General features: G+C 40.9%; 1 protein-coding gene across 9 annotated transcripts in view; it reads left to right on the top strand.

Annotated features, from left to right (window-relative positions):
• The first annotated feature begins 19,087 nt into the window (after nt 1-19,087).
• CHRM2 (cholinergic receptor muscarinic 2) overlaps nt 19,088-26,205 on the top strand; it is a 110,406-nt gene continuing 103,288 nt past the window's right edge. For 5 of the 9 annotated variants that reach the window (XM_072039088.1, XM_072039098.1, XM_072039080.1 and 2 more), the window contains exon 1: nt 19,089-19,943. The gene's annotated coding sequence lies outside the window, so the exon portion shown is untranslated. Of the gene's footprint in view, nt 19,944-26,205 lie in introns of all 9 variants that reach the window. The other 4 variants (XM_072039081.1, XM_038186024.2, XM_072039099.1 and 1 more) reach the window with 4 other exon arrangements.

Genomic DNA, 26,205 nt, shown 5'->3' with positions numbered 1-26,205 from the left:
CCTGTTTAGCTGTCCATATAAGTAATGATATGACAGCAAGTACAAGAAACACACATCTCTCAACACACAGAACTATCCCTATTATATACCTATATATTTGAAGAATTTATCCAAACACATTAGACTTTCAGCAGTACATCAGTTTTTATTGTTATTTAATCATTGATTATTTATCTTTCTTATGATTTATATTCAATAAAAACATGATCACTGTATACGGTGATTTTTGTCCTGTGTATTTGAAGGAATTGAGCTTTTATGAAGAGGCAAAGTGAAAGAATTTTCAAAAGGGTAAAAGTCTAAAAGGGTAAATTCCCATTGTACAGTCCAGTATGTTAGAATTATTTTCATGAACCTGCATAAGATGTTTGCAATTTGCAAAAATGTTCTTGCAAATCAAAGTAACAGTGGATACAATTAAGAATCTAAAATGGAGGAACCAAGTGTGTCTTAAGAATTTGTTTGAACCTACATCAAATATTTTGTATGGCAAGTATTAAGCACTTCTTATTACAATCTTCTCAGACAAAAGCTCATGATTCTTCTTTCACTAATACTAGCAATAACTGAAAATAATTTATTTAAAATTATTATGGAGCTGCCCTGGAGCAAAACCAGTGCAACTAGCAGAGAAATTATGCTTGGTATGTTTGCTTTCATTCTTTGATAATAAAATTGTTTTATTTCCTTTCAATTTCTGATTCTGTTTTAAAAACTAGAATGAAATTGGCCCAACACATTTCCTCAGACACACAGCTAAAAGCCTCTTAAATTGATCTGCCCTTTAGTACAAACTTTAGAAGTTTTACACTCATTCATCAGAGAATTCTCAGCAAGACGTTGGGAACATTCAGTAGCTGCTTCAAACAAATTAATCCATTGGGAGATAAATATCTAACATACCAGAAATAATTAAAACCTAAAAGAGAAAGGAAAGAAAAAAAAAAAAAGGCCACTTTGACCCTTTGCATTTGGGGTGAAGTGTTGATGCCCTTTCTGGAATTCCCAGGAAACTGTTATAAATGTATCAAACAGTTGATTCCAGTGTTCCAGTGCACCTTAATCATGGCCATGTATGCTCAAGCCAAGTGTAATTAAGCATGCACGGTAGGCATGGACAACATCTTTACTACTTTTAATGAACAGTCAATTTTCAAATTCCTTCCCATTGCTTCCTTAGGAGGTGTCATGGAAGTTTCTGTTAGCACATCTAATTCAGTGAAGCAAATATTATTTAAGATGCCTGTAGACCCCTGAAATTAAAGCACATTCCTCCTAGGGAAAAGGCCACAAAAGTTTTCCTGATCATGCAATTGCTGAGTTCTAGAAACCCCCCAGTCTCTGGTCTGTGTATGCAAAGTCAAAATTTTCTGAACTGTTGTGAGATTTACCTTGAGGGTAAATAACTGAAATGGTGTCTGTTGATACTGTTTCCTCAAGCACAGATTTTAAGTGTATCCTAGCTGGAGCCATTAGTTTCCAAATAGAAGCTATTATACCTCTGTGACATAGAGTTGCTGTGAGGGTATGAGCAGTAGCGTGCTTCCCTAAGGGGCTTTGTACCCATTCACCATTGCCAGCAGCAGTTCATCCATCAAGGCTATGCTCCTAGGAACAGCATTCCTCCAGCAGAACTTGCAGCTGGTTGAAATATTTTTATTTTCTGAGGGCTGACATCTGGACCTAGTAAATCACTGGACACTTTAGCATTTTAAAATCACCTGCTAAGACAGAGGGAGAAGGCAGTAGATCATGAAGTTCTGTTAGTGTGCTTTCATTTCTACCACACAGAAAGAAATGAAAGTAAAGATGACATCTCTCATATGGAAACCACTTTCCTCTTCAGCAACCCAATGACGTTTTTCACTCACTGTGGGAGGCTATACCTTTTGTATTTTAGCAAGATGCAAGAAAAGGACTAATCCTTATTAGATATAATTTAGCACTATTTTAGTTGGAACACTCCTGAATGTGTGCTCTGCAGATTTTCTTTTAATTTATTTATTTATTTATTTATTTTCTTATTTTATTTCTGTGCAACCCGTGACAGGTGCACAATATTTAAACTACTTTAATCCAAAACTGTAGTTGTTCCAATGAATGGGAGCATCCTACTAGTTAATCATGGGCTACTTTAGGATTTTATGAGTTGACTGGTCAGTTCAGTAGGAAAGATCTTTCTGGCAGATGAAGAAACATTTTTGTTAAGAATAAATCTTCAATAAGTCTTTCCCCTTCACTCACCTGAGCTGTTACAATATCTGAATTGGATATGGCACATAGAAAATTATTCTAGAAGTATCCAGCATGCCAAATGGCATTTTTGAGCAATGCCATAAGAGCTGGAGATAGTATCTTCTGAAAACGTGCCAGTCACTGCATGTCCTCACTACTGTTTCATTTTACCTTAAGTTCATACTGTTTGCACTGCTTTCCCATGGACACTTTAAATTTCCTATGAAATTCACAAGGGATCTTCAGACAAGTTCCAACCTCAGAAATGTGTTCTGAAAAGTCAAGAGCAATTCAGAACTAGGAAAAGTGTAGAAGACCTTAAGACACAAAATATACTTACTGTTAGATGAAAACAAATAGATAGATGATTGGTAGGTAGGTAGGTAGGTAGGTAGGTAGGTAGATAGATAGATAGATAGATAGATAGTCTCCTTCTTCATGCAGACACCTAGTTGTATATGTATGGCTACCCACAGACAGATCCCACAATGATTTTGTCCAAGGACCCATCAATGCTTTAATTTGCTCCTCTGAAGCCATTATTAAATAAGACTAGAATTATTTATATAAATTTGATTTCAAATATAAACAATGATTGAGTACCTCAATCTCATCTTTAATTTCCATTGAGCTGTAGTCATATTTAATCTTGTAGTGTGGCCTCTTTCTGAAAAACAAATGCAAGTAATGCCTTTTTATATTCAGACATATGCCAAAATAGGAACAATACATATTGTCTTTTTCATAAATCTATTTCACCATGGCAAAGAGCCATATTCTGAGGGCAATACGGTCACTGAGTTGTTTCTAAGCTGCTGTTGTTACTAATATCCTCCTGAGATCTGTAAATATATATATAAAAAAAAATAAAAAAATTAAGAGTGAATACACACTACATTAATCAAGTGTTAGTCATGCAACCTGTTAAAATACTATGCATGCATGCATTCAACTACCCTATATTTTTCTGAAGGGAGAGTCACAATGGAGAGTGTACTTTTTCTTTCAGCAGAGTCTTAGTCTCTACTCTTCAAAATAAAGAGAAGAAACTTTGTATATTATGTTTTTGCCCATTGTCTGCATTGAGACATTGAGACCTGCTACTGCCAACTTTAAAAAAAAAAAAAAAAAAAAAAAAAAAAAAAAGCCTTATTACACTCCTAAGTATAAAAATAGTGTTTTTCTCTCTTTCCATTATGTGTCAGACTGCATCTACTCTCTTCTACAAAATATATCTTGCTACCACAGTCTTACATTCATACTACCAGAACAGCTTTCTCAAACCCAAAATCTCTCCTGATCAGATAACAACCAAAATTTTTCTTGGCTGTAGTCTCAAGGTACAGAAAACTCATCTTTTATGCCTCTGTTTTTAAGGTTTAGGTCCACAGCCCCCCTGGAGATACTTTGGCTATTTCTATGGAATGCAAGAAATATAGCTTCAAACCCGAATCTGTTCTCACTAGTATTGTATTTGCAGTTCCATTAGGATTTTATTATTATTATTATTTTTAGGATACATAAAATACAAAAGTTTGAAAACTTCTGCCTTATAATCTTATAGTCTAGACATCTAGACATCAGACATTCAGCAATACATGGAAGAGGAACTGCGGAAGGATACAGATGGAGGCAGGAAGATCCAGTAATTTCTCACAATAGAGACGGACATCTCTCAGTCATTCTGTCAAATGAATTCTATACATAAGTTTATCATGTCCTTATTACAACAATAACAATTTAATAAGGTTTGAATGTACTGTGACTAAGTAGACTGTTGATTTTCATAGTTTTTTTTCTTTCTTAAAAAGAGTTGTGTTCTTGAATCAATGCCATTTACCCATTTAATTAGTAGATTTACAGTCCCCTAGGATAAAAAAATAAAAATAATAAATAAATTCCTAAGAGTTTCAGAGTGGAGGGTGTTGGTTTCTTCATCTGTAGGGGCATGTTACTGAAGTTGCAGACAGTGACATGGACGTTAGCATTATTACTGTTATTAGTGTTATTTTTATTAGTAACCTAAAAAGCAGACCATAATAGTTAAACAGAAAAATATCAACGCAGAAAAAATGTTCCATATGACAGTTTGACTAGATCTGGCAGAGAACATAATACCTCCTCTGCTACTCTCTCAGAGCTGAGCTGATCTTAATAAAAACAACAGGTGATTGTTTCTTGCTGTCTTTCACTGTATATGAGAGTGAGCCACTGTAATGATACTGCCTGTTAGAAAGGATGTAACTCAGTGAGGTAAACAGTAACTATACAACAGGAAGAACAGGCTGGATAGGTCTGAACATGTTCATAAATAGGTTCTCTCTGTTGGAAATCAGTGGTGGGTTCTGCCTCTACTCCCAAATACTCACATGGAAGCACAGAATGCTTTATCACTTCAAGTGATTGCTGCCCTGTGCTGTGCTGTATTTTCCAGAATTACCATTTTCTCTCGGAAACGTTTGTGGGAATGATATCCTTTCTCAGTGCACTAGTAGTGGATGTTTTGATGCTGAATTACTTTGTAGCTCCCGCCTAAGTGTTGTGTAGCCTGCCTAACAGTTGTAAACTTTAGTAAACAGCAGTACACACTGCACTAGCAAGGTCAGGGATATAATACAGTCACTAACTGTGGAACCAGTCAGCTTGTTGACAATGGTTCTCAGAGCAAATGTCATTCTGTGGTTGCTATTTTGAGAAGTTGTATGGCCTAATGGGTTAAAATTAGGAGCAAATATTACTTAAATGGTTTCTATGCCCAGTATAGCGGAGATGCAAACACAAGCTGCCTAATATTTAATTCAGGCAGGGTCAATTAGTTCATTCTAGCATAGTTCTTTGAAACCATGCTTGAACCTGATTGTTTTTGAGAATCTTTATCCCAGAGAAAAGAGGAGGCTGGTCATTCAGAGATCCAGAGAGGCACAAGGATCTTGAGACTCTAACAATGCCACCAGCAAATTCTTTTTTAAATCCTGGATGGTGGGTTCTTAAATAAAGGATGTCCAGATAAAAATGCTACTCAGCAAAGAGGTCATGAAAATTCATTGTGTTGAGGAAAGAGGTGGAATAAATCTTGTAAAAGACAAAACGGGAATAAGTGTTCAGATCACAAAAAATATGTCAGATATAAAACATCCCACATCCATGTTCATCATGCAGCATGAGAGGAACTGGACAGATAAGAAGATTATTTAACTTCTTCTGTGAACAAAAGTAGCTGAAAAGATGCCAGTTAGCTGATCACCATAAAATTAAGGAGATGGTTTTGAGAACCTAAATCTTTCTGGTCTCTATTGATTAGGGAGAAAAGCCTTCCTCTCTCTTCCTCCTGAATGGCTGACTTCTTAGAATCACAAGTTGATGTTTTGACACAAGGCTCTCAGAATAAGAAACTTTTTTTCATTGTTTTCATCTTTCCAGTGCAGAACAGAAATAAGTCATGGAACACTGATAGGTGTTAAATGAAATTACCATTCTCTGAACAGCTCTAATTTCTACAACAGACTCACACATGAATGTTGCCTAGTCCTTTCTGAATTCATCTAACTGTGACTCCCTATGTAGCCATTCTTCCATGAGCTGCCACAGACTGTTAACATGTCCTCAGATGGCTTCAGTGTCATTTACCTATTTTGTCCAAAAGAAAACTAATCTATATTACTCTTTATTTTTTTCAATGACAGCAATCTTCGATGAACAACACTGTCTTATAACAACTTATAACTGGAGGGGAAGACGTACGAGGAACGGCTGAGGGCACTGGGCCTGTTCAGCCTGGAGAAGAGGAGGCTGAGGGGAGACCTCATCGCAGTCTACAACTTCCTCGTAAGGGGGTGTCGAGAGGCAGGAGACCTTTTCTCCATTAACACCAGCGACAGGACCCGCGGGAACGGGGTTAAGCTGAGGCAGGGGAAGTTTAGGCTGGACATCAGGAAGGGGTTCTTCACAGAGAGAGTGGTTGCACACTGGAACAGGATCCCCAGGGAAGTGGTCACTGCACCGAGCCTGACTGAATTTAAGAAGAGATTGGACTGTGCACTTAGTCACATGGTCTGAACTTGGGTAGACCTGTGCGGTGTCAAGAGTTGGACTTGATGATCCTTAAGGGTCCCTTCCAACTCAGGATATTCTATGATTCTATGATTCTATGAACTTAATTTTTGCTAGATTTTAAAATATCAACAATGAATTTTTAACACAAATAAAGTCCCAAATCCATACCCATAGGCATACACGGATGCCAAAGCCTAACCTAGTGATATATAAATTGCCAGAAAGAATGAGCTCAATGTGTCATTCTTCCTATGGTTTCTTATTAAAATTACTACAGCTGCCTGATGACTGAAATATCTTCTGTGAATCTTAGGTCTTAAACTTCTACATAAAAGCCCAAGTATCAGGTTCAAGGCCATGCAGTCCACAAATTAATATGGTACAAACCAGTCTATTTTGCAGGATTACACCTGCCAGTTTATCCTTCAGAGGCCCAGAAATTGATTTAAGATTAGAATTTCCGCTCTACCTATTCTGTATATGTTTACCTGTCTGGAAAGAAAGAGATTTTAGTCTTGGTTCTCCAACATATTTTGTTTAGGCTTAGTGCAAATAATAGGTGTATAAAATCCTGAGTTTGATATAAAGATCATTTAGAATACAATAGTTCCATTGCAAGTGACTTTCAGAGATCATGCAGTCCAACTGCCTGACCCCTTCAGGGCTAATGGATCAAAAGTCAAAGCATATTAATGACTGAATTGTCCAAGTGACTCTTGAGCACTGACAGGCATGAGGCATCAAACACCTCTCTAGGAAGCCTGTTCTAGTGTTTGATCACCCTTACAGTAAATAAATTTTTCCTAATGTCCAGTATGAACCTCTCCTGTCACAGCTTTGTGCCATTCCTTCATGTCCTATTGGTTACTGAGACCTGTAGCTCATTCTTCACTTCCCCTCCTCAGGAAGTTGTAGAGAGCAATGAGGATGCCTCTAGCCTTCTCTTCTCCAGGCTAGAAAACCCTAGTGTCCTTGGCCTCTTCTCACAGGACATGCTATCCAGCCCTTTTACCAGCTCTGTTGCCCCCTCTGGATATTTTTGAGTATCTTATCTTTCAGGTATATTGTGGAAACCAGAGCTGAACACAATATTCAAGATGAGGCTGCACCAATGCTAAATATAACAGGAATACCACCTCTTTTGACAGGATGGCTATGCTATGTTTAATACACCTCACAATTAATTTTGTCCTTTTGACTGCCAGGATACACTGCTGGCTCACATTGAGCCTGCTGTTGACTAGAAACCCCAGATTCTTGTCTGCTGAGCTGCTCTCCAGCCACTCATTTCCCAGTAAGTACCTGTGTCTGGCAATAATCCATCCTAAGTGCAGCAAACAACATTTTCCATTGTTGATCTTCATGACATTGATGATTGCCCAACATTCCAATATGTTTAGATCCTACTGCAAGGTCTCTCATCCCTCTAGGGAATCAACAACACCTCCCAGTTTAGTATCAGCAAACTTGCTGATGGGGCATTCCACTCCTGCATCAAAATCATTGATGAAAATGCTGAACAGAACAATTGAGCTCTGGGGAACATCACTAGTGACCGTCTGATAGAAAGAAGTAGCCCCATTCACTACAATGCTTTGAGCTCTACCTCTGAGCTAGTTCATTACCCAGTGTAATGTCAACCTGTTTATCTCACAGCTGGATAATTTGTCCATAAGATCACCATGAAGGACAATATCAAAAGCCTTACTAAAATCCATAAAATCCAGAAAGATTGCAACCACTTTTTCCATTCATCCACCAAGCAGACGACATTATCACAGAAGGAGATTGTGATCAACATAGACCAGAAGTAGAAAACAGTCAGAAAAAAAAAAAAATATATATATATATATATATATATAAAACATGTTGATATTCACAAATACATTAATATAGAGAAATATTTGGAAGAAAAAAAAAAAAAAAAGTAGTACACAGAGGATAAACTATAGATATTTTTTGGTTTTTGTTGTTCTTTTGTTTTGTTTTTGTTTTGTTTTCTTTTGTTTTGTTTCATAGATTTTAAAGAACAGTCCAAGCAACATTATTGATTTTTCTAGTTACTGGTACAGTACATGGACCCTCATTCAATGAGATACCAGCACAGAGGTGCACTGTTAATTGTGCTTGAATCTAACTTGGATCTTTCATGAATATTTAAGTATATAAAGTTTAACTGTTGAATCAGTGGCATAAGTAGGAGGAACAAATAGCTCATGCATCAAATTAAATAGATATTTACCTGGTTTCTGCTTTCTTAATAATTTGTGCTGCAGCACCTTTTCCACTTGTACCTTTTGATGTGTTACTTGACAGACTTTAATTAATACTGTCTCATAACTGTTCTCTGAGGGAGGTAAGTACAGTAGTGATTTTATAGATTAGAAAGCAAAGCCAAGACAGGTTGTAGTCTATATTTTGTAAGTGCTTCAGCTTTTTAACAATTAACTTGAAATTTAAAAGCCCTGATTCTCTACTGCATGACAGTCACACTCATTTTAAACATTCAACAGTTCAACAGAGCAGTCTTATCTTTGGAGCCTAGATACTGTATACCTATTCTAGAAGGCAGTGTTTTGAAGACTGGAGTTTAAGTGATTCATTAAAGCAATAACCCTGACTCCTGAACTTGTTCTTTAGTCCCTGAGGTCCAGTTCAGAATTAAACATGCCTTCCAGGAGAACAACTGAAGAACTCTTAACCTTTAAATTGACAATTTTGTGCTGAACATTGAGTAGTCACTTAAGTGTTTTCTTGCACTGGTATCCTGATTCGACCGTTGGGAATCATCACAGAACTTCCCTGGGTGTTACAAAAGTGATCAGTATGCACAGACCTAGGATTGTCTTTCATATAGAAATAGGAGAGAAAAAAACTCTCCCCCAAAACTTATAAAAGTATCCTTTTTTCTTGGGTCGGTTGCTGTGCACAGGTTTAACTTTAATGGTAGCTATAATGTTTCAGAAGCAGTCATGCAAAATTAAATAGATACAATCACTTGGAATAACACACTGAGCTAGGCAGTTCAAGGGGCTAAGTTTCATTGTTCCCTGAAGAGACAAATCAGGAGTATAATATTAGTAGTCTGCATACTTTCTTAAGTTTACATCAGGTAGTGACTTTTTTTTTAAAGGTGCTGAAAAACACTGACACAAATATTCAGAGTCAGCCATGATTAAATACCATTAGATTTACTTCAACATAAAATTGTCATTAGTGTCAAAAAGGTTCTTTCTATCAGCTGTGGAGAAAGCAAACAAACAAACCAACCCATATACTTTCTACTCCCCATAGAGCTTATAGAAAGATCTGCTACATTATTTTTTGGGTCTACAAGCGGTGCAAGAAGGAATTGCTCCTAGCAAAGGTATTAAGTCATTAAAATGTGTGTGGTACAGTGAGGAAGTGTGAAAATTATGGTAATTTGATATTGCTTGTAGACAAGTTGATTTGAAGAAAAAACACTGTTTTGACCTAGCAGAAACCCACACTGATAACTTAGAAGGTGAAAGAATGTATGAAAATAAGTAGATTTTAGCTATTACTCATTCTAAAGGTTCATACAGTAATGGGACATTGTCAGATCCAGGCCTCCATTTCTGTGTAAGATTACCATATATTGTGATGTAGAGTCTTCCGAGGTCACCAAACAATATCAAAAGTGTACCATTTATGACACATTTCTGGAGTGCTCCAGAGCTCATTTGGTTTGCTGGTTGAACTTGGCCACACATGATTCATTGCTCTTAATAATCATTGCAGCAATATAGAATTTCAGCCAAGACCTTACTACTAATTTAAAAGGCATATTAGAGAGGCTGCTTATGCTTGAATTAATACCAGACTGAGCTACAAAGCTATTGTCATATCTACTCAAGAGTCTGTTCCTTTACTTGCAAAGCAATTCAGCCAATGGGTTGCTGTGCAGATATGTAAAAATAAGTAATTTTAGGAAGTGCAAATAGTTCCAGAAGGTCCATACATTCTATGTCTGCTGATTCAAACTGTACTTGGAATTGTTGTTATTTTTACTAATTTTGCCATTTTTACTAATTTTTACATTATTAAACATATCTTATTGTCAGGAAATAACCTAAAACAATATAAGGAAACAAAGAATGTCTTATTATCCTGTCTCTTAGACATAATTCACCCCTGATAGATGGGAATAGTGTGCAGTTTTCAATAAAGTACAAAATTAAATTCTCCAGCATTCTTAGGACAATATTTAAGTTCTTTCTGTGACAGTAATGAAGATGGAGGGGGGGGGAAAAAAAAAAAAAAGATTTTTTAATTTTATGGGGATTTGTTATTGACTACAATTTAAAATTGCACAGAAATAGAAGAGCATTTAAGAGCAAAGAAGTGAGTTGTGGAATATGTGATGGTAACTTATCAATGTTTTCTTGATTCTCAATTAAAGATTGAGAATCTGTAGCTATACAGCAGGTAAGTTAGTACAACTAACTTACAGGTTAGTTGTACTTCTTGCAGGTGCTAGAAGAAAGAAAAATGGAAAGACTAAATAACTGCGTTTGGTGGAGTTTTATTTTTCTTTCAAAGAATAAGCAGATAAGAGAGGAATAATATACTACAATAAAGGAAATGAGAGTTAGAATATAGCACTTAACCATTAGTAATAAAAGTGTTTACATATTACTTCTGACAAAGGAGACTCAAAAAGTAGTTCAGTGAATTGAGAAGGTGTTTTGTATTGGACTGGAAGTAACAGTAAAAGTGAAGAAAGAAGTATACATTTAATAAACTTGGTGGCTGAACAACAGCACAATGAATGAAGCTCATTGATGATAAATACAAAGAAGTAGATGCTTGGGAAGAGAAAAGATATATGATGATATAATTTGCTGAAGTTTTTCAGTTAAACATACCAATGACATGGATATAATTCCAGGCAGGTTAGCAAAGATGTACTCATTGTTCAATAAAACAAATAAGGCAGAAGGATCTTAAACAAAAAGGTTTACAGTGGTTTATGAAATAATATAAGGTAATCATATTAGAACGTATTAGAACCATCTATCTGACTGGTGTGGTTTCATCTGGAATTATGCAAGCTATAAAATAACTTTGCCTCAAGAAAGGTAACAGAGGAGGATCAGAGAGGGAAAAATAATCACCATGAAGTATGGAGAAAACAACAAAAACACAACAGAGACCATCAGTAGAACAGAGAGGGAGAAAAGAAAAGAAAAGAAAAGAAAAGAAAAGAAAAGAAAAGAAAAGAAAAGAAAAGAAAAGAAAAGAAAAGAAAAGAAAAGAAAAGAAAAGAAAAGAAAAGAAAAGAAAAGAAAAGAAAAGAAAAGAAAAGAAAAGAAAAGAAAAGAAAAGAAAAGAAAAGAAAAGAAAAGAAAAGAAAAGAAAAGAAAAGAAAAGAAAAGAAAAGAAAAGAAAAGAAAAGAAAAGAAAAGAAAAGAAAAGAAAAGAAAAGAAAAGAAGGAGAAAAAGGAGTCCTTATCCTAAGAAAGACCATGTATAGGAAAGAATACAAGTAAAGAAAAGATCCAATTAATAATCTCAATATGTAGATGGGATATTGTTTTTCTTGCCACTTGAGATACAAAAACATAGTGGCAGCCATCAGTTGAATTAAAGGGTATCAACTTCAAAACTGATAACAGAAAATACATTTTTCACAAAGTTAATTGAACTGTAGAACATATAATTACACAGTAGTTCTCAAGTCAAGGATGACCTTGAGACTGAAAACTTCACAAAGTGCAGAGAAGAACAGGGCATTTCTAGACATATCTGCAATATTCTAAGCTATAGTAGCTAATGCTAAGATAAACAGTAGAAAATACAACAAAAAACATACAGGAGAATTTATGCATCTCTAAACCCCTGTGATTAGGAGACTTCATAGAGGAAACAGATTACCTCTCATTTATGGTAGATAATACTTTACTCTTTCTATAGAAACACCTGATTCTTGTCGTTGTTGGAGAAAGACTGCTATATTGCCAGTCTACAGATTGGGATTTTTTTTTCACTTCCTTAGCTCTGTGAGTCTGAATAGCACCAAAGATTTTTAAAGAAATTCCAGCTGTAAAGGAAAAGAAGTGAAAATTGTAGAGACAACAAACGTGGAACTCAGTCTGAAGAGCAAAGATAAAAAAAAAAAAAAAAAAAAAAAAAAAAAGATCTGTTTCTAAGGTCGCATCTACAGAGGAGGGTGGTGGACTGTGATACTGAAATTTCCAGGCTGACTTTTTCAGATCTGGCACAGCACACAATGCTCTCCAGTGACTGGGGAGATACCATTTTGGGTACTGAAAGGAGAGCGTCCACAACAACACAGAGCTTCATCTGAGCCAGTAAGCCCTTCTCCATAGGAGAACAAATTAGACAATTCTGAGCTTCATTACAGAAACACTTCCATCTCTCAAGGCTTTGGTGAGTGTGTCACTTGTGTCACTACCATTGGTTGAAAGAAGTATAAGACAGTGTGGTATTGTTCCTGACCATGACGTTTGCCCCAGCACATATGACAAATGGGATTCCTTTCACTCTGATTCAAATCAACAGCTCATCAGGCACTAAGAAGAAGGTGTTATCTGACATAACTAATAGAAGGTTATAGTTATGTCTGCTTTTAAAATAAGCTTTATTATTATAATTATTTGAATTCTGATCCCAGCTGAGCATATGAGATCACTAAGCAGTTAAGCCATTTAAACAAGCAATGAAGTTTCAAGTTTCCTATAAGTGTCACTGCTTCAATAAGTGACAAAATAGGCAAAAAATAGAACAGTTTCAAGAGGAAAAATACAAAGAAAATGAACATCTCAAGGCAAAATGCTCATTGTGAACCTAGGATATGTGAGTTACAATTCCCACTACCCCAGAAGAATTTCATTCATTTTCCTGTTTGTATTTTCCAGCAGGATGGGTTTGAGCTACCTACAGAAGTAGTGGGATAATATATTTGGAAACTCAAATTTCAGCAATTCTGTTTCAGGATTCCTAGGTTTTGGATGGACTTCAAACAGCCGTTCACTCTTCATGTGTTTGGGTAAGTACTATCAGCACTAGAGCTACTTTGCGCAAGCTCTGTGACAGAGTCCCAGTACAAAAGGGAAATACCTAAAGACTTACACTGCAGGAGAGCTTGGTTCCTGGGCTTAAACTACTTAAAGGGGCAACCAGAGCCCTCAAATTCATGCCTAGGGAAGACAGGCAATCTTGAGTTTCTTCATTAAATAATATTGTTGTGTAAATATTTCCCGCAGAACTGTGACCCTCTTTAAAACTGTACACAGGTCCAGCAGTCCTCAGCACTTCCTAGGAGTCCCCAGAGTTCTACACATAACTTTGGCAGGATCTAGCTTATCTGATAAAAGCTTGCATTTGCAATACCCTTTGGTCTTTTCCTAGCTAATTAAAATAAAAAGTGCAAGGCCTGCCTGACACCTGCCTTCCTGTGAGCATACTCTATCCCTGTGTATAATGCGAGTGAAGTGGACAGGTTTCTAGTGACTCAGATTGTGCAGAAAAGTTCCACTGATATGTTTTGCAATTACATAGCTACTGACTTGAAGCCTGGACTGAAAGGAACTATTAGTCCCAAGGTTCAGATTACTGTGTTCATTGGTGTATTTTCAGTCTTCCCTAACACTTGTAAAGAACACAGTGAAATTCTCCTCAGTTCAAGCCACTGGTTACAGCTAATGAGTATATGCAATGCATGGAAGCAGCCCTCTCCAGCTTGCTGCAAGCAGTCATCTTCCAAGGGATACATCATTAAAAACAGCAGATGGGACCTCAAAGAACAACACTCCAGATGTGCAGTTGATAGCTGGTTTGCATTTACTTAAACAGCTGCAAACGTACACAAGTAACAGCCATATGTACACAGGGGTGTGTGTGTGCACACTGACACACAGGCACACAGACACACGGACACACAGACACACAGACACACAGACACAGGCACCTCTCGCGGCGTGCCGGACACTCTCCAAGGTGCTGCAGGAGGCGGCTCCGTGCTCCTCGGGCGACTCCCGCAGTTCTGCCTGGTGCAGGATTTTTTTATTTTCATTTTTTCCCAATCAGAGACAATTCAAGCTAAAAAGCCCCGAGGTTCCATTCAAGTACATTCTGTTCTTTTATGTTTAAGGTCAAGGAAAACTTTTATGCTGTTGATGCTCCCCTATCCACCTCCCCACACACATGCACACACTTCGGAGAGTATTTCATTTAACTCTTGACCTTTTAAGAGTCTTGTGTCACTGCAATAAAGGATATCTTGTTATAAACATAATTGTACGACTGATTGCCTCCTTTTTAATATTATTTAGCTCCCATATCATAAATTGAGGTCATATACTTTTATGTACTTCTTTGTTGTCTGCTTTCTCCTTCGACACATCTGTCAATAATCGGAAGTATTTCCAACAGCTGTGAACATACTCTCTTCATTTTCAGTAGCTGTCTTTCCAGGACTGAACAAAAATGAGAAAGATTACCAGCAAACACATTTTGCAGATTTTTCTGAAACAGCTTTCAGTCTAAGCTATAAGCTTACTCGCTCACCTGGAATTCTGAAACTTTTGCAAATAGCATTTATTCTTACACACAAAAGTGCAGATCTGCAATTTCTATGGCCTTATTGGTAGACAAATTACTTGCATGTTTACCTTAAAATATGCCCCCTCAGCTTTATTATGCATAACGGGATGTTCTTCCAGATACTGTGTTTAACCTTAATAAAGCAGTAGATTTGATTTTCCAGTTTGCCACCTACCAGCCCTGCATGGGAGGGAATCAGTTTGGCTTTGAAAATTAGACTCTGACCCTCGCCTCAACCTGCAGGGAATTTCAATTTCATCAGAGTGGTCTGTTCTAAATAATTCCTGGTATGTCAGGCTTTCAGACTCAAAGGAGCTCAGAAAACACCATCATTGTGCAGAGAAAAGTGAAATAAGACCTTGATGTTTTTTTGTTAGTACGTCAGTACTTGATGTTGCTGGACTGTGAAAACAACACACTTCCTTCCTAGCTGTGTTGAAGGGAGCAGAGGTTTCTCCTGGGAAGGAGAAACAAGGATGCTCTTAGCTCCCTAGCACTAGTGATCTTGAAGCTGCAATATGTCAATGTTTCAGTGCCTTCCCCTGGCAGATCCTAACTGTGTTTTATAATACTCCTACAGATTCACTGCTTTGAACACAGTTAAGTGATTACATGCCCTTTTCTGTTAAAGGGTTGACCGTCAGTTTGTTTAACTCATTTAATTTCTGCTGGTAAGCATCTATTGGTGATTTATTTGCATGCAGCCTGGCTTGCTGTTGTCCCAGTTTGGGCTTTTTACTTCTTTACTTCTAGCTCTGTGGTCCACACTGTCAAAATTATTTGCTAGGCTGGTGTGTTTCTCCCCAGCATTTGCTCATCACCTGTCATATGCCTGCCTCGCCCATGTGCAAAACCATTCAAATCAGCTGTTTGTTACAATACTGGAAGCAAATTAGTGTGGAAGCCCCAAAGAGGGCTAAATAGCAGCAGAAGAGCATGACAGGTCATGGTGAGTGCTGCTGAAACTGAAGTCCTCAGGAGGGGTCAGGGACAGCAGCTGTGGTCCCTGCTGGGTGACTGCCATTCTCTCCTGCTCTAACTTTGGGCCTTTAACTACCTTGGGTCAAGTCGCCACTTTCAGGCATCTATTTCATGGAGAGATTAGGGCTTCTCCCTGCTCTTCCCAATCCCCTTGGCCTGAAACTGTTGGCAAAAACTCCAAGGAAATGGTGTCCCAAATAAATGTGACAGTGACTGCTTGCCTAGAGGAGCAGGAAAAAAAAAAAAAAAAGGGTTGTTCTGACCTGTTGCTGTGCTCTTGGAACTGCTTCTTTCCCTTGGGATTTGCCTTGGATGTTTTGTTCCCAGCCCCCCGGGAGCATCCCTGGCTCTTGAGGGGACCTTGATGCTCTGAAGATGTCTTTTTGGTCTCCAGGCATACAGAAGATGTACCACACCCCTCGAGTAAAATAGAAAGGATCGCTGTGCCAGTGATCCCCGGGGACACCCATCCTGTCTGCCCCTCACCCACCCAAACTGTGACACCCTCGGTGTTTGTTCTCCAGGAGTTTACCACTATGAGGCAGCTCTGCACCTGGCAAAGGGGCTCTCTGCGACAAGTGGAGCTAAAGGCAGGGACATGGCCTGCAGCTAAGTCTCACTAGGGATCCCTTGGCATCACTGGATATGGAAGCAATTTCTTTTGGAAATCTCTTTGCTGAAAGCTGCTATCTTTGCTTCCCCTCCCAGGCAGTGTCTCTCGGTCCCTCAGCAAAAGGGGATCATCATTAGCAAATACTGACTTCCTCATGCACTTTCCTTTTTCTCTGAGAGCAAAGGGCTAAGTGCTTTGTTCAGTGATTTTCCGATGGATTTATCTCTACAGCTGTTTAGCAGACTGTAAAAGACTCGCATGAGCGGGGTGGGATATGCGTTTTAAACTCTTTAAGCTTAGGAGTAGCATTTTTTTTTTCTCCCTTAGGAGGTGTGTCTAACGCTTAGTGCTCTAAAACGAAGAGCCGGTAACAGATGCTTTGTCAAACTTAAAGGCGCTGCCTACCACGGAGTCACCGGGTGCCATCAAGATGTAGCTGCTGGGATTATGAGCACGGCTCCGGGGGCGCAGGGAGGCAGCCCTGCGCACACCACGCTTCTCCGGGAGGGTGACTGAAATTTTCATTCTCCCCAGGAGGGCTGCAGACAAGGCAAGGGAGGGGGCGGCACACGGCAAGGTTTTCAGCACCAGCCTTTTATTCCCATGGGAGATTTTGGCGGACGGAGGTTGGGGGCATGCGTACGGGGAAGGGAGATGCTTCCCGGCGTAGGAGACGCTTGCAGCGGCGGAGGGTGCCCTCCAGCTCTGCAGCCGAGAGCCCGCACGACTCTGAGCAGCGTGGCACTGGGGGGCCCCCTGCAGCTGGGTAGAGCCGTGCCTGTCCCCATCCCCATCTCCTGCCCCATCCCCATCCCGACGCTACTTCCCGCCTGCCCTACGACCGTGGGAAGCGGCGAGGTGCTGGAAGAGGGCAGTGCCGAAGCCTTGTGCCCCCTCTTTGCGACGAAAGGAGGGACAGTCCCAAAGGGCACCGTGTGCTGCCAGGGTGCTTGTGCTGCCACCGTGTGCTGCCGCCCCTCCCTTCTCCTCGCTCTGGGAGGGGCTGACCCGTGCAGGCTGTTATTGAGCTCTAATTAAATCTCCGGGAATCAACCTGCTCAAACACCAGCAACTTCTCTGGGAGGGAAAAATAATAAGAACAATAATAATAACAAGGGGATGAGGAGGCGGACATTGTCCCTTTTAAAGCTGATGATGATCCTGCTTAATGAATGTTAAAATATTCATTCAAGTGCCAAGGTCTCAGAGACAGCCTGTGGGAGGCTTAAGGGAGGCTGAGCTGTGCGGGTGGCCGTACTCTGCCCCGGAGGAGCAGTCCCATAGGGCCTCAGCCTGCCTGCAGCTTGCTTCAAACCTCCCAGTGCCAATTCCAGGTTCCCTTCCTGGCAGAAATCTCATCTAAGGTAACCCCACAGCAGTGAATTCCAGGCAAAACATTCTGCAAAGATAAGAAAAATAGGTGCAGAGGTCAGGAGCCAGCTCTGCTATGTTTCTGAAGAGCTATAAGTGATCCAACATCTATACCTTCTGGAAGTTCTCTCAGGCAGAGAAACACAGACTTCTGTAACACTGAAGCATGTGCTCCTCCAAAACTCAGAGCTCCTTGCCTATGAATTAGCTCTGCCACCCAGGGCAGGAGAAATATTCATCCCAGGGCCCAGCAAACTACTACCTGAGTCCTGCTACCCTGAAAGCACACCGCTCTCCCATGGGTAAAACCATCCTTGAGGTCCTTCCAGGAACAATAGCTGAATGTATGCAAATAGTATAGGCAGCTTTTCTCTCTGGGGGAAGCCCAGGCCAAGAAATAACTTCTGCAAAGTGAAGTGTCTTTTGAAGAGAAAGGGAGTGATTGGGCAGTGGATCCGGTGACCCTTCATGAAGGAAGCTGGGCTGGGGAAGGCAGGGCACGCAGCACCCAGGCAGAAGCTGGGGTCACCTTCATAAAGTGTCTCCTTCTCTCCTCTTCTTTCTCCACTTCTCCCCTATTATTCTTCATACAATAGATCAGTTGAGACCCCTATTCTGTTTGTCACCCTGACAGCCCTGACTCCAAGGAACAAAGCACCACCCCGGACCACAAATCAATTCCAGTCCAGAAGAGCTGCAAACAAAGACTAAGCAAACCAAAAGATCTTTATATCTAGATTATTTCCATTAAAACTGGCAAGTTCCCTTAAGCAAAGTAAATACTTCTCAGCCTAATGACTATTAATTAAAAGGGAATGTTTTACACCCGAGGAGAATTAACTGTTGTTCGCAAAATGTCTCTCTTTCCTCTAATTCGTTTGTCATTGTGCCGGGGGAGCAACATCCCATGAATATTTAAGCACGATAATCAGTTTAAAAAACTAAACTGGATTTAGTGTAGCAATGTGTTCTCCACAGTGAGGGGAGACTCCAGTAACTGCAATAATGTAAAACCTGTATCTCTTTCTGCTGCCATATATCGCTTGAGACTTACAGCTATCATGGAATTGAGAAGGCGTTGCGGGGAAAGATGTGGAAGAGGTAACCGAAAAAAAAAAAAATCAGTTCTGATGTGCAAATTGTGGATAAAGACTTCTGATGAGGACGAGGGGAGTGTCTGATGAGGAAGAGGGGAGAGTGTGTTGAGAGATAACAAGAACCAGTAATTTCTATTCAGCAAAGCCACCAAATCAGAGAGCAGTGCCGATCTTATTGGAGGAGAGCCTTCAACAGCAACTAATCCTGTCATATTGAAAGAAAATTGTAAATGTTCTCTGCAGAAATTGCCTGCCCATTGCAGCTAATCGAGCCCACTTCGCGCTCACCCCCCCTCCCCGCACACACCACGCACCGGTGGGCAGCGAGCAGACCCACAGCCGCTGCCCCCGGCGAGGACATCCACTCGAGATGCTCCCCTAGGCGCCCCGTTCCCCTCCCTCGCCACCACCCCCATGAAGGTGGCAGCTTGTCCTCATTTCCTTAGGAGGGCTGGGGGACGTATGAATTATTACCAACTCACTTACGAGTCCCAGCATCCGCTATTTTTAATTTTTCCAGGTTTGTCGAAGCCGTTAAGATAGGTTTAGTGTCGCTCTACGTATATATATGCATACATACGTGTGCGTATATATATATATCTGAAAGTTCAACTTGGCTGAGCTGAAGCAGAGACTCCCAGGGGCCGGTGCCACGGAGGGTGTGAGTGTATATGTGTGTGCCTGGGCGTGTGGGAGGGAGAGAGCGAGCGAGGGAGCGACAAAAACTCCATCAACCCGGACAATGCCACCTCTCGTTTAAAGCTTTCCAACTGTTATTCTTTCCCCCCATTATCACAGCACCAAGTAATCCGTCTTTCCCCCACCCCAGCCCCCCTCCCTCCTCTTGGAAGATATGGAAGAGAAAGATAAAGCGGCTGCCTCCGGGCTCTGATGCGCGCAGCCCGCATGCCTCCGCCGCCAGAGCCGGGGCCACTCCGCAGTCGCCGCTCGCAACGAGCCGCTTGCAGCGGGATGGGATGCAACTTCTGGTGATTGGAGCACAGGTAGGAAAGCTTTGCTTTTTTATTGACGCTTTTTTTTTTTCCTTCATTTTCTTGTTCTTTCCATATTTTTTTTTTTAATTTTTTTTTTTAGTCTTTCCCCCCCCCTTTTATTTCTCGTCTTCCACCCTCCTCCCCTTCTTCGCCGCACCTACGATTTCATCTGCTGTTGTCAGAGGAAAGCTCCCGCCAAGAAAATAATGTCCAAGAAACGAGCTTACGTTTTGCTTCCTGATAGAAAGAACATAACAAAACGCGGGGAAACTTTTGCTGAAAGGGTCCATCGCGGTGCGGGTCACCTGGGGATGGCAGCGAGAAGAGAGAAGGCAAAAAGACTTCCTCTGTTGAGTTACGGTTGCGATACTTATCCCGGAATCGAGGCAGGCATGGTATAGAGCATGGTATAGCGGGGAAGGAGAGACGCAGTAACCTGATTTGGAGAGATCTTCACATTTTCCAAGCGCTGTCCAAGGGCTTTATGTGTAAACGCTGCATTCCGACACAGGGACGTCTCCCGGGCTCCCCTTCCCAAATCCCGATGTCACATATTTGTTGGCGACTCCTGCAAAATGTCCCCGGGCGCCCGGAGCGGAGCCGTGCTCAGGGAGCCGAGCCTGCCCTCGGAGAGGGCTGGCGGGCGGGTGGGAGGGCAGCGCCGGAGCCGGGGGCATCCCTGCCCTGCCGGGATCCATACGGGGTAAGGGCTGTAAGGGAAGGGGGCTTCGGCCGTGTCAGTGCGGTCCCTCACCCCCAGCATCCCTCCCGGGGAGCGTGCACCTGCCCGGGCTCAGCGCCCATCTCCGCGGCCTCAGGTCTCTGTTCCTGCCTTGGGGAGGGGGAGCACGGGCTCGGACGGCCCCGGAGGCGGGGAAGGCAGGGGGGTTCCCCGGTTCCGACCCCGTTTCTCTGATTCGGTGCCCCTAGGCTCCAGTGGCAGGTGGCGCCGGGGGAGGCGGGGAGGATGCCAGGGTCGGATCCTTCTCGCCCCGTTCCCCCGGCCTGGTTGAGCAGCTGGTAGGGCTCAGCCGGTCCCGGCCGTGCCTCCCGTCTCCTTTTCTGTGCCTCCGGCTCCGGGTGGGTGCTGTTGGCCAGAAGGAGCGAGCTCAGCTCAGGCAGCGGGAGAAAAAACAAAAAACAAAAAACAAAAAACAAAAAACAACTGCCTTCCAGAATCGGCTCCGGGGCACCGACGTCCTGGTCTCGCCATCCAAATCAAGTCATTTCAGAGGCTCTGAGGGGGAAAAGTTCTTTCCGGGCTGCTGCAAAGGCCCGTGCCCCGCCGGAGAGGTGCTCCCAGCGGGCGCCTTCTCTCCCCGTAGCACGGCCCCGCTGCCAGCTGCACGGAGACGCTGTCAGGGACCCGGGGAGCCCGCAGGAGCCGCCGGGTTGTAACTCCTTCCCACGGGCCGACGGGTGAGTCCTCCATCCCTTCGGTGGGGAAAGGAGGAAAGACTCTCCCCTCACCCTGTAAGATCTATTTTTTATCCTACTTTTTTTCATGTGTTAAAGTTCCTTTAGAGAAAGGAGAATTTAGCCAAAATAGCTTGTCTCCCCACTTATGTGTCAGCCAGTGTGCTTTCGCATGTCGGTTGCTCCTTCACTTGAAAAAGATCTTCTCTTTGCATAAGGGAATAAAGGAGAAGGGCCAACCTCTGTTTAACAGCATGCTTTTGCAGCTAAAAGAAAAAAAAAAAAAAAAAAAAAAAAAAAAAAAAAAAAGACCAGCAATGAGGAAGGTTAATAGGGGAGATCAGAAGTAGGCACACTGTCTGCTTTTATGGTATTGCATCGCCTGCAATCTCAGCTCCTGTCTAAATACATGCCAGCCTCAATTATACAGTTTATGACACCAGACGCTTTCGATGACTCGTCTATAAACCGTGTTATGCTGCGCAGAGTATGCTCTCTCCTTTAGGCTCTTTTTGATTATAACTTTGGTTGAGCTTCCCCTTTGCAGGACCTCTGGATTGCAAAAGCAGCCTTGTTTGCTTTTGCATCAGGAGAGCAAAAAGATGTGCTGTGGGCTCACTGATTTGGCAAGCACATGCCCTGCTGAGGCACTCTTTCTGCCCTGGTCTAAGTCACCCCATGATTTCTGCATTGCAGTCCACCTGGGAAAGAGGCTTAGTACATGGCAAGTGGGTATGGGCTAGGCCCAGTTCAGTTGTTTTGGGGTGAGGACAAAATAATAAAAATGAGAGGTCATGGTTTTCTACCTAAAACTTAGGTGATAACTCATACCCAAACAGTTGTAACTCTGCATCTGGCCAGAACCTGGGGAGATCTGGACCACCCGTGGTCAGCAGTCTCCTGGTGAGGTGGTAGGAAGCAGTGTTGTGCCATGCTACTGCCTGGGAGGGAGATCAAGATAGAAGAAGGGAGAAACCATGGCCATCACTGAATAAATGTATCTATGAAAAAAAAAAAAAAAAAAAAAAAAGCATTATTTTGCCTGCATGTTCAGTCCCATGTCCTTCTGTCATTTTGTTTTCCACCTCTGGACTGAGTCCCTGTGTGTGTTTTCTGTCTCTCAGTTGCTCAGCATGCTTGGATCTTTCACCCTTTATGTGTCTAATTCAGTAGTCTTCTCGGGACATCTACTATGAACTCCCCTACTGTTGTTGATATAGTCCCAGATGTTTACTCTGCCCCATATTGCTCCTGTAACACACTCACCCATTCACCCAGGATTCCTCTTCTCCAGTAATATCATGACCTACATGCAAAAGACTTATATTCTGGTCCCGTTTCCATAGCAATGCAGCATGGGAAAGGCAGACAACCTAGTAATAATGAAGCAGATTCCCCTTCTGTGAAATCAAAACCTCTTTGAAAGTTGAGTTCAATTTAAGGGAAAGTAGTGATCCGTGGAGAGTTGGATTTCTGGCCCAAAGCCCAGATCTCCACGCCCTCTAGTGCCAGAGGCAGGCAAGGGAGACCACCCGCGGGCACAGGGGATGCAAGGCTTGATAAAAATTAGAGGGGACAGAAAGAAACGAGTGGTATGAGGTAGGAACATTCCACCTAGTGTCTGTTTCCAGCCTTCTCTTCCCTATTCTAAATCCCAAGCTGCAAAAGAAGGCATGTTGGGATTCAGCTGATCCTGGTTCAGTCACCCACAGCCTAACACTGAAAGTTCCATGACACGAGTTAAACTGGTAGGAAGAAATTAGAGCCTATATCTAGTCATTAATTCACAGTTTTTGGACTTTTCTGACTGAGCTTCACAACTTGCAGCAATTTGCAGTTAATTTTCAGAGATTTGAAGGCACGGAAAAGGATTACCCACTTGTGAAAATGCTGCCATGACCTTCTGTGGGATCTTTGGATGGGTGGGTAATAGTAATCAGGATAAGAAAAGCTGAAGGGGCCCATGCTTGTTAAATCTAAAAGTGGATTCCCTTCTCTAAGAAACAGGCTACACGGAGGACTGATCACAGAGAACTGGAAAAAAAAAAAAAAAAAAAAAAAAAAAAAAAAAAAATTGTATCTAAATAAGACAGTTAACACATCTTTACCAGATCCTATATTTTGACAGACAGCTTTTGCCAAGTTTTCCCAAAATCTCCAAAGCATTTCTTGGGCTTGAGCTGTCGCTGTCCAAGAAACACCAAGAGTTAACTACTCTGCTGTCCTCATCCCACCAGCTGAACACCAACTTCCTGTATTTAGTAGATTGCATTACCTAGCCCTCCCTACCACACTGAGTGAGGGATGCTTAGTGAATTATCTCACTGCCCTCCTACATTTCCCTAAACAAGTGGACAGAATTAAAAGATGAGGACACCCCTTGAATTGTCTTAAAAGGCTTTGCCCATTTCCCATGACCCCTGAGCTTGTTTCCTAGTAAAATGCTTTAGCCTGTGGAGCTGCTAGTTATTTTGGACTGTTTATCCTACTTTTAAAGCTGTATCATTACCTATATCTGACACTGTCTATTCCCTATACAGAAAGATACATATCAGCAGATGTTTCAAAGAGACATTTCTCATATAACATGATTTTAAGTCCCAAGAGAATGTTGCAGAGTGAAGTGAGTTTTATCTCATTTCTATCAAGTACTTCCTACAGAATGCTTGCCAGTGAAACTTAAATGCACAGTGGGATTTCAGTAGTCCATGTGCTTTATGTATTCATTTTTTAAGAATATGATAATGAAAAAAATGAAGCGTACCATCATTTAGGGCCAGCTGTTTTGCTGAAAGCTTTCTGCCTGTTTCCTTTTGATGAGATGGTCCTCTGATCCCAGCATCTCTTTCGACTCCATGGCCTAGACTCTGATTTATTTATATCCCTGTAAATCAAGGGTGACTCCCTTGGCTTTAATTACTTCTGTTTTATTCTAGTGCAATGGAGCTCAGAATCTGACTTTCATAGAAACATAGTAAGTGTTGTAATTAGAATATTCCAGTGTTTTGACAGCTGTTCATTGAACAGAGCTGAGTCTGATTGCCAAAAGGGATATGCAATGTGATAATGGACATTGGGAATAAGATGGAACACTTCTGAAAATGATGGCAATAAAGATCTGTAAGAGAAGCCACAACAGAGAAAGGTGAGAATTTCTGTAAACCAGAGACTCCAAGGGTTTTCCTCGCCCTCTTAAAAAAAAGCACTGAGTAAACTATGGGCAGGTGTGGGTAAAAAGAGGTGGAACAACACAAAAGTATCTTCATAGATCTTTCTTCTGAATCACTGTGACAATTAGTGCTGGCAACCAAGGAGATAAAATAAACCTAGTTATTTAAAAGAATTATCTTGCTTAGTAATTTCTCTGGGTCAGGATTCTCGGGTAGTCTGAACATGTAAAACTCTTTTGCTTTCATGGGGGACAGTCTGATCTTCAAACTATGAAGATCATAGTTTGATCTTCAAACTATGAAGATCAGAACCTTCATTTCTTGAATTCTTTCCAGTATGGAAGAAATAAAAATTAGCAAAACTTATCAGTAGGAAACAATAAGTTCCTGTTGCAGCCAGCAGTAGTTTTTGTTACAGTCAGCAGTTGCATTTTCAAATACTGAAGTCTATTTTATACTCATCTGTCTCATATTTAGTCAATTAGAAAGTAAAGTGGTCATATATTAAAAATGATTCACAAATTTGTTCATGAATAGTGGCAGCAAGCTCATTCTACTATGGAGGTCATTTCGTGCAAGCAAGTAACCAATGATTTATTCATGAAAATGTTCATACATCTCTAAAGTTTCATGAATGTTAGCATGAATAATTAATGGAAATGGTGTTATTTGTTATCATTACTCATTATTTTCCTATTCAAAAAGGCATCAGTCATCTAGTTAAAGAATATTAGAACATAATGACTGCAGCATTGGATCAGGCGGGTGTTTTATCTTGTCCAGTATTATGTCTGTATCTGTGCCTATTATGACATACCTCAGAAGAAGGTGCAGGAAATGCTTCCCTAGATAAATTTACTGTCCTTAATTAAAATGCTATCTTAATACCTACCAGTTTGTGGTTGCTCACAGCCCAGAGACCACTTCCACATGAAAACAGATATCCACCTTCCTCATCAAATGGAAACCTCTAGCAGTTCTGAATGAACTGCAGATATTCTCACTGGCCAGATAAACAGCTAATCTGGTTTTGCCTCCCAGCAATCTTGCTACCTTAGTGATAGCATGTAGGAGAGAGTTCAGTAGGTTAATTACACATTTTCTTGGGAAAACCACACTTCAGATAACCTTTGATCTATTTAAATTAGTCATATTTCAATATTATCCTTATCTTTCTGTTATATGATGTGGAAATGCCAATAGCAGAACCCAGTTCATTGTATAGGTGCCATTCGTTTCCTCAGTCACGAACCCTCTTGTTCTTTTCTTCTCTTACCTAGACAATTTCAAGCTTTTCTGTCATTTTGCATGTCTTAAATACTGCCAATTCTTCCATCTCCATTTCTGGTGGTGTATTGGCCAAAGTGGACATTATTTTCTGTGTGAGGACTATTATTTTTTACTCCATCTGTACAGTAAATATTATTTTTTTTAATTTTTGTTTTGTTTTGTTGACTACCATTGTGACTGAGAAAAATTTATAACTGGGTTGTCTGTAGTTATACCAAGATTCTTCCATGAATTGTCAGAGATGGTTTTGGATCTAGGAAAGTTTCTTATTTTTTACTCCACTTGTGTGTGTTCTATATCAGCCGACACTTATTTCCACTTGCTATCAGAATGCTCAAGTTCACCCAACTTAATTAACATATTCTGAAATGCTTCCATCTTTACTCTCTTTTTCT

Source organism: Anas platyrhynchos, chromosome 1, assembly GCF_047663525.1.
Source record: "Anas platyrhynchos isolate ZD024472 breed Pekin duck chromosome 1, IASCAAS_PekinDuck_T2T, whole genome shotgun sequence".
NCBI classification, from domain to species: Eukaryota; Metazoa; Chordata; class Aves; order Anseriformes; family Anatidae; genus Anas; species Anas platyrhynchos.
Note: the sequence above shows the minus strand (reverse complement) of the source record. Positions and strands in the feature narration are given on the sequence as shown.